The 9,382-nt window shown below is 43.0% G+C and overlaps 1 long non-coding RNA gene across 1 annotated transcript; it reads left to right on the top strand.

Annotated features, from left to right (window-relative positions):
• Nucleotides 1–2,462: 2,462 nt before the first annotated feature.
• Nucleotides 2,463–8,085, top strand: LOC119377391 (uncharacterized). The gene is made up of 3 exons (XR_005180808.2): nucleotides 2,463–2,671; nucleotides 5,685–5,865; nucleotides 7,820–8,085. It is a non-coding gene; the product is annotated as an uncharacterized LOC119377391 (long non-coding RNA).
• The last annotated feature ends 1,297 nt before the right edge of the window (nucleotides 8,086–9,382 follow it).

Genomic DNA, 9,382 nt, shown 5'->3' with positions numbered 1-9,382 from the left:
ACAATCTTAAAGAAAAAAAAAAAAAGCTTTTGCAGAACAAGATCTCCTTTCTGTATTGCATACGACACCCGTCTTCGTGCAAGGGTCTTATTGTTTGCCTTTTCTACAGTGTGTGCTTTATGCTTATTTCCTGCTCATTTTGCCTGCAAGGGTTATGAAAGCATGAACTTGACTTCAAGGGACGAGGCAAAAAAGAAACTACAATGGAAAGCACAGGCAAACACAACGGTTAAACATTATTAACCTTGCTGCAAGTAGACTTGGAAAGAAAGGACTGCAGCTGTTTTTTAGTTGACAAACATCATTATGACGGTATTTGTATTCTTCTGTAAATCTCAGCTTGGGGCAGCAGCAACACACAATTGGTGCCAGGGTGATTGTCTCTTCTTTGCTGTGTCATCATGCTGTCAGTTTCTGTAGTGTTTATATCAAGTACTAAAGTACGATGAATGTTCGGTAAATATGTTGCTGCTACAGATGCTATGCTTCAAATTTGAGGCCTTGAAATGACCCTCCATTTGCAACTTTTACAGCAGAGCTGTGATGCTTGAGGTTTGCTGTGTGCCATAGATATAAAATTATCGACATCACGAACTGGCATGTGCTCTTTGTCCTCTTCTGCTTTGCTCCCAGAATATGTGTGCCGATTTGTCCGGCGTGGGATGCAACAACTGCGATGGGTGAGAGAAGAAGTAGAGAGAAATTCTCGGCGAGGCGAGATTTGAACCCCCGTACCCACGATTCGAAGGCGAGCTTTATAACCACTCGGCTATCCAGGAACTCTAGCAGAGCATAGCATAGGCTTGTATAGTATAGTGTAGCAAAGGGATGAGAAAGGAATTGAGGCTGAGGAAGATGGAAAGGAGGAGGGTAGAAAGCATAGCATAGAAAGAAAGACAAATGGAAACAAAGGGAAGAAACGTTGAAAGAGAATCAAAGAAAAAAAAGAATAATAAGTAGAGTGAGAAGGAGATAGAAAGAAAGAGGATGTGAGAACTAGAGAAAGAAAGAAATACATAAAAATAAACAGACAAAAAGGAAAAGGAGAGCAAGCATAGTGATGTACAATATAGTATGGCAAGGGGTGGGAAAGAGACAGGTGAAAGTGTAAAAGCCTAGCCAAGCCAGGACCAGCAGGTGCCCACCAGCTCTGCTGTAACCCAGCCTTGCGCGACTTTGTGCAAGCTGCGATTTTTTTTTTTCATAGAAAGATTACCGTTTTTATGATGTATGTGCTGGTCTTTCTTGGAGGGACATGATTTCAGTAATGTTACTTTGTCACTGTATAATCATACAAGCACTAACGATCTTGTTATGCTTTCTTTAGTTCTTCAGGTGTCAAATGATATTCTCTTATGTATGAGTGCATTTACATTATTATGTCTCACGGTAAACGGAACGATTATTTTATTGAAGAGGTTGATGCTGGGACTATTCGTACATTGTTGAAAATAACGTCGACATCCAGCCTTGAAGGATGCGTACACAAGAAGGAATTGCATGAACACGCACGCTGGGAACATAGAACAATGCTCAGCGAAGCACATAGACGTGCATATACGAAGCCGCCCAGGTTGTGTGCAATTACGTTCTCTTGTGTAAGCGTCCTTGAAGGCTGGGTGTTGTTCCTTCGAACAATTTTAGTTAAATTGTGTAAACTATGTTTATTGTAAAAAATAAAGCACTCTTCATAAGTGAAACATTATGTCTCTGTGATATAATTTTGCTTTCGCGCGGTGCAACTACTAATTTAAAATCTAATTTAATTTAATTAAAGTAACCAGTTGATCACTTAACACCAGCATTGTGTTTGTGTTCTCCATAATACATTGAGCAGGGCTGTAACTAAGGGGGTGTTGAGGGGTACCACCACTTGTTAAAGTTAGCCGTTCTACACACAAACCACCCCCCCCCCCCCAAAAAAAAAAAAAAAATTCCTGGGTACGGTCGTGACATTGAGGGCCAATATTTGTGGTTTACAGTAAGTTATGCCTATTTTTGTAGCGTGGTAGCTCGTAATGTTTTTATTGTCATAATCTTTCACAAGCGCGTAAACGGATTTTTTAGTGAGTCGTATTTTTTTCTTTTTGCTTTTGCGGCGACAAGTGGATTAATGAAAAAAAAAAGAGGTTCGAGGTCGAATTTTTGAACTTCGCGCCGAAATGCCAACTGCCATTGAGCATGACGTCGCATATTTCAACGACATTTTCCCTCTTTTTCAACGGCCGGTTTCTGCAGATCAAAATATTTCGAGGCCTGAGCAAGGGTGAAAAAGTTAGACCAAGTTCTCTCTGTTCCACGCCTTGATTTCAGCCAAATGGCCAAGGAGCATTTTACACAGTAATAATTTTGTCTCCATGGAGAAAAAGTCCTCTTTTTTTAGGAATTTATGGTTGGTCTCCGCTAACGAACCGATGAAAAGCGTTCAAAAATCCCGATTTCGGTTTCGGTTTCCTGTGCGTAGCGCCACCTGCTTCCTGCGGCAAGTGCATGGCGGCTTCCTGTTTACATTTTTGAACTCCGCATGCTTTCAACTTCCAAGCTTGACGCTGTTGTTCATGACATTGTGAAAAATATATGGATATATATGGGTGGTGATGATATTTAGCATCATCCGGAAAGTCAAGCATCGATATTTGGTCTACGACAATTTGCCTACTGGTCATCAAAGGTAAGCAAAACGCCACAGCATCCTGCACGGTCTTACGCGGCCCGCGTAGAAAGGCGAATATGTTTTGCTTTCACGGCTACCGCTGTCCTCGCATGTGGGAATGGCACGTGAGCTGCGCAAACACGGACCTGAGAGAACCAGACGACGCGTCGTCTTTACTGTTCTCGTTCGACGAATTTCCTCATTTCGCGATCGATTCATACGAACTAGCGCAGCTTCCTGTCGTTCGTTGTCTCTATGTTCACTTTTCGCTGGATTCTGATCGCATTCGTTCGTCCTCATCGTCAGTTGCACAGCGCATAGCATATTGCTTGGTTCGTGCAAGAAGAGCACAGCTTCTGGCTTAATGACCCGCCATCAGATGGGCCCGTGATAGCATAAACTGCCTAAACATGGCGTTGACATGTGTTCTGCACCGCAAGAAGCCATTGAGAATCGTGCCACTGCAGAGACCTCTCGGCGTCCCACCGGCTGCTGTCGCTACTGTACTGGCGTCAACCATTGCTGTATTCTCGGTGCACCCATGACAGAGACCAACTTTTGTTTGCTCAGCACAAGTGCGCAGTTACGACCATGCGGACAGCAGCTGTAGCCGGCGATCTCGAGCGGACATGAACGCGGTGGTTTGAAAAACACAGACGTACATTTAATTTGCTTTATTTTTACCGGTGCATAAATTAGCACGTACGCGTGCACAACTAAAAACGCCGCGAAATAGGGTGGCCTTTACTCATTTATTCACAGTGACACCACAATGGAAACCAATCAGATTGTTTTCACGAATGAAATTGTCCGCCAAGCGAATATTTAGAGCCTTTAGACAACCTGTAATCACAAGGACCAGGCAAAAATGCATTTGTGCAGAACCGTCTATCTGTTCTATTATTTCTTTTATAAGTTATATAGAAAAATAGGGATTTTCTATGGTCTTGGAGATGTTAGCCTGGTTTATTGGCCTGGCACTGAAGGTACTGGGTGATTACCATGGTATATACATTGATCAACATATGCACAAATGTGCAGTTATGTATACAACCTATCATGATAGTCTAGTGGTCATGGTGCTCAACAGCGGACTCAGAGGTTGCAGGGTCGAATTGGCCGTGACGGCCACATTTTGATGAATAAAAAATGTGAGAGACCTGTGTACTTAGATTTAGGTGCACATTAAACAACACTATAATAATTGTTGGGGTTTTACGTCCCAAAACCACAATATGATTATAAGGGACGTCGTAATGAAGAGATCCAGAAATTTTGACCACCTGATTTAACGTGCACCTAATCTAAGTACACAGGCCTCTAGCATTTCGCCTTCATTGAAATGTGGCCGCCGCAACCAGGATTCCATCCTGCGACCCTCAGGTCCGCAGTTGAACACCATAACCACTAGGCAGCCGTGGCAGGACGCACGTTAAAGAACACCAGATGATCAACATCTCCGGAGCCCTCATAATTACAGTCTGAGTCTTTATTTCAGACATGCATACAAAAAAATACATGACTGAGGAGGAGGGAAAGAAAGCCGCACAGTCGCGGCTTGACGTTCGCTTTCCCCCGTAAACATCGGTACTGCGGTATGCACGAAAACAGAAATAGCACAGGCTAATGTTATAGCAGAAAAAACACGGTGCACAATAAAATGCGTAATACTACAAATACATATCTCCAGATATATTCAAATACAGTTGCGTACACAAAATATAATTAAGGTGGTGGGTAAATGCACACATTAACGGAAGAAGTTTCGAAGAGAGTTAAAGGAATGTTCGCGTATCGAGGTGTGAGAAAATACAAACTTGTTAAGCAAAGAAGGCAGGGCTTGAAAGCCGTAGTTAGTACATGGGTGAGGCACAGACCAGTACTCGTGGTGCCTTGTAAGGTAGTAAAGAATGTTGGTGTGGAGGTTAGCGACTTCACATAGGAACAATATGCCGTGTTCAATCTGTGATTTGTAGAGCTGTAAAAGACGATGATGGTACTATTGCACTCAGTATGAGCTACATCACGCGAGCACATGGCCGAATGCTCTGCAAGGTTGTACAGTGGCGCCGATTATGGCATATGTTCGAGTTATCAGGAGAGAGTTTGGCTGTCCCGGCGAGCGCGCATCCCCTCCACTTGCTTTCATCCTCGCCCTTGTTTTGCCCTGAGGTGATATCAGCTTCGAAAATGATAACTTCGAGGGTGAAAGCAACCAAGGGCGGGGGCGATGCGTGCTCGCACGAGCAGCCAAACTCTCTCCCGATAACTCGAAAGTACGCTGTGATCGGCGCCGCTGTACAAGCTTGCAGAGCACTCGGCCGCGCAATAGTACATGTTGGTTAAAGGGGTACTGACACCTTTTCTCGAAGGCGAATTTACTCTGCTATACAAATCTCCTGTATACATAGATGGCTCTGAGCAAGTGTGAAGCTCAGCAAATGCCGATAAGGTATTTTAATTTGATATTAAAATTAATTTTTCCATGGCGCACCTATTGACATCGACATTAGCTTGACATCAGGCTACAGTACAAATTCCGGTGACTTCACGCAGCAGTCCGGCTAGTTGTGATGACGTTAGGTACCAAAACTTCCAAGATGGCCACTTGTGCGTCACCAATGGAGCCATGGTGCGGAGCGACCGTGGAAACGTCACTATATATTGTGCAAGCATGTGACAAGAAGCTCATACTGTGTTGTGACGTCAGGGTACAGTACGAACTGAAACTAGCTTTTAAAAACATACTGTAATTACTTTTTCAGGGCGCACTCGCGCTTAGCACCACCTTTTCTAGGCTCTTGAGGGCTTGACCCTTCATTTGACGCCAAAAAAACAACTGAAAATATTCGTGTCAGTACCCCTTTAAGTGCATATGATAGGTGGTAAACAGTGGTTCAGAGTGCATTCTGTGAGGCACGTCAGCAATCGCTCTAAGCGCATTTTTTCTGCATTGAAATTAGTTTACTAATATTTGTTTTTGTTGAACTTCCCCAACCAATATGCAGTATTTTAAGTGTGATTCAAACAGGGCTCGGTACAACGTAAGCTTTGCCTTTTTCTGGCAATAGATGCTGGAATTTTTTCAAAACGCCAACTACACGTGCAAGCTTACTTTGAAGATGTTCTTTGTGACTATCCCATAGCATGAATTCATTAAAGTAGACTCCAAGCATTCTGTGTTAGTAATTTCTATGGCATTCCCTCCTAAGGTAAGTGTGGCTCTGACAGAAATAGCTTGATTTTTTGCTCTGAAAAATGTTGCTTTAGTTTTATTGGAGTTAATAAGAAGGTAATTATTACATCCAGTCACAATTATCAATCGTTTCGCATCTACAGGTGTGACCTAAAGCCCCTCCATGCGCTTTCCGCCGGCTAGGTTATGTAGTGCCAACTCATCCTCCCCCTCTCCCTTTACATCGGTACCCCACCCAGCGGAAGCCGAAGTGCTGCCATTATGTTTCTGCTGCTTTTCTGGTTGGTGCACCCACCCCATGCCCGCCCATGCCCTCGCAACGCAGAAACACCGAGCAAAAACTCACTAGGCGGCACGCAGTTCTGAGACGAACCACAAAACAACACTTGCGAAACTGAGAAGGAAATTGTATTTGCTTTCTCACGTGTGCACATTCGCGTGCAGAAACAAGATGGAAGGAAAAAGCAGAAAGAAGTGGCTCAAGAACTTCCTTCCGGGAGCTCCGAAACCAGAAATGGGCGGCGGCAACGAAACAATGGATAGTGCTATTTAAAAAAACGGCAGCAAACGCGATGGAAGGGCTTTAGTGTGACCTAGTGGGTTTGGTATCGTGCTTTCACTCCAAGATGGTACATTTGAAATGCAAGACAGCAAAATTAAGCAATTGGGTATTGATTTATTTCTAGAAGCGATCGAAACAGTACCACACAAAAAACCATTTAAAAGCAACATTCCATGGAAAGCAACTTCCCAACTTGCTTAAAAAAAGATTTTAATGTGCTCACATGTTCGCAATCACGACAAGAAGCTTCAGAAAGAAATTCCACGCACTTCCGAAGGCGCAGTGTCATGCTCCTGGTGTGACAAATCTGTAATTACTGCTGACGCATGTATAACAGCCAAATCCAAATTCTACTCCTGGATACCGGCTATTTAGATATTAATTGCAATGTAGCTTTGGAGTACTTGGTGACATTAATGCACTGACTGGAAATTGTTAAGAGTAGGCTCGACCATACAATCAGTAGCAAACAACTGCATTTTTCTCAGTTCTGCTGTGGACTTGCCTTTTTTAGAAAGAAAATGCCACATATGATCCATGCCATGTGCAGCATGAGGGTTCTTGCTTTCATGTGATCACACACTTGAATAGATGGGCATTCCTTATACAGCTGAACCCCTTTATAAGAAACACACACCTGGGAATAGTTATTTCTCATATAAGGTGTCTCTTATAAGCAGGGTACAATGTTCTCATTTTCTGATCAACCCCTATTTTGATGTTGGGCACGGTGGTGTCTTTTACAAAGGGGTTCAAGTGTAATCGCCAAAACTGATGATCATCATGTGCATCGTAATTGGGAACTCCAAATTAATTTTGACAATATGGCATCACATGGACCACATGGTTCGTCAACGTGCACCTAAATCGAAGTGCACGGGTGTTGTTGCAACCTCAAGCTTAGCAGCATGACACCTTATCTTCCAAGCTACCAAGGGGCATGACATAATTGAGTGACACTTGTTGGTGGGCTAGTCATTTTGTACTGCTTAAACAAACCACAATACAATCGTGATTTAGAGAATAAAAAAAAAGGAATCGGGAGGGGAACAAGCAATGAGAGTGCTTCTCTTTCTCTAGCTTGTTCTCCTCCGAACTCTTTCTTTTTTTAAGTGCTAAGTCACCATAGTATTACGATCTGTTTAGACAGTGATGATTACCAACATGTAAACGCACACATAAACAGTAGAGGAATGAGCAATGATGATCGAGTAAAATGAGGAGACTGTTGATATGCAGGCTGCTAGAAAAATTGCTTTCACTGGTGGATCTGATGATGGTACTCATTTCTGTGGCTGGCACATGAAGAGTAAGGTTGTGTGCTGTTCTATCTACCACAGCTGAACAAGCTTGCACCAGAGCGCGTGCATGGTCATTTTTACATGAAAGTGTCTGTTCACCTTTCCAGCTTGCAGATATTGAACAGCTGATGGTGCGACAAGAATCCCAGTATCTTCCTTGCTGTACATTTTGAAACAATTCTTGAACATACAATTTCCGTCGTGAAGTGGTACATCCTTTGGTCATCCTACTGTGTTGCTCCTGAAATGCCAATAAAGATTACAATGTAGAAAATTTGCTTTGTTTTATTTTTATTTGAAGACATCATTCAAAGTGTATGTCCAGGCTCTAAAATTCATATTGACCGAGCATACTTACTGAACCAAGGTGCCCAAGACCAATTAAGAACTTACAATTTAAAGCCATAACCAGAATAAGCATTCTAAAAAACTTGGAGGATGCTTGAGTTATGCCTTCAAGAGAACGCGATAGCGTAATCGAGGCCCGTGCGCATTGCCTTCAACCGTGCCGCAAGGAAAGGATTGTCTGTGCGGGTAACATTGGCCGTTTCAAACTATGCTAGAATGCCTACTTTGCAAGTACAGTTGCGAAGTGCCCACTACGCCATAATTCTTCCTTTTGCAAATCAGCAAAGTACCCACTGTGTACATATGGAGGTGTGCGTAAGGTGCCACACACACCTGCACACTTTGTAATGGGTGGGAAGTTTTAGACCACCATTGCACCATTCTCATGTTTTGACACCAGGTGCGATTCTATGATTCTGTCACGCAATATTACATGCGTTAAGGAGACTCCAACTACTTGACATTTCTGTAGCGTTTTTTACGAAGCAGTTTCAAGCACTGACGTGGCTCCGTGATAGGACACCTGCTTGCCGCACAGAAGGCCTGGGTTCGATCCTCATTTGGACCGAAGATTTTTTTAATTATTTATTTAATTGCATCTATCTCGAATTTTCGCACACGGACAACGCTGATTTTTCGGTCACCACCAACGATGCTGACGCCAGAATTTCTGCAATACAAGCTCTTTAATACTATTGCGTTAAAACTATTTCCCAAGGCTGTGAAATAAAACCATGTTTTACGTCAACTTTGACAACAGCAGTATGCGTGGGCACATAGTGCATGTTGACTTTGGGCAGCAGCTTGTTATCCGGAGTTTTTAGCAAATTTTTAACATTTATTTTTATGCATGTGACCGTTCAGTGACAATGCCCATATGTAGTAGCATAATAGGGTGTCATTGGAGAACAATGGATGCCCCACAGCGGTGTGGTTGCAGATGTTGGCAGCCAGCCGCTTTTGTGTTTTGAAGAATGCTGAAGCAAGGAAATACATTTTTTTCCAACAAGATCTGTGCACTGATTGATTGTGCCACTTAAAGGTCCCATTCTTGCACATACATAGGTACCTTTGACCATGTATTGGACATAGCCTTGGACACATTTTAATATGGTTTCAAACTAAGCACGAGTGCCTGAGTTAGCAACACCTCGTGACATCATTGGTACGATGCATTTAGTGGCTGCTCAAGCTCACTGTGACAGTTCACCTGTTCTGCGAGTACACACTCTAAGAAAAAATCGAGTATTTGGGGAGTATTTCTGCCACACAACTATAATCGTCATCTGGCTTGCTCACGTTTTCTTTCTTGAAAACCTGGC

This window comes from Rhipicephalus sanguineus, unplaced genomic scaffold (genome assembly GCF_013339695.2).
Source record: "Rhipicephalus sanguineus isolate Rsan-2018 unplaced genomic scaffold, BIME_Rsan_1.4 Seq452, whole genome shotgun sequence".
Lineage (NCBI taxonomy): Eukaryota > Metazoa > Arthropoda > Arachnida > Ixodida > Ixodidae > Rhipicephalus > Rhipicephalus sanguineus.
This window is presented reverse-complemented; position numbering and strand designations above follow the sequence as displayed.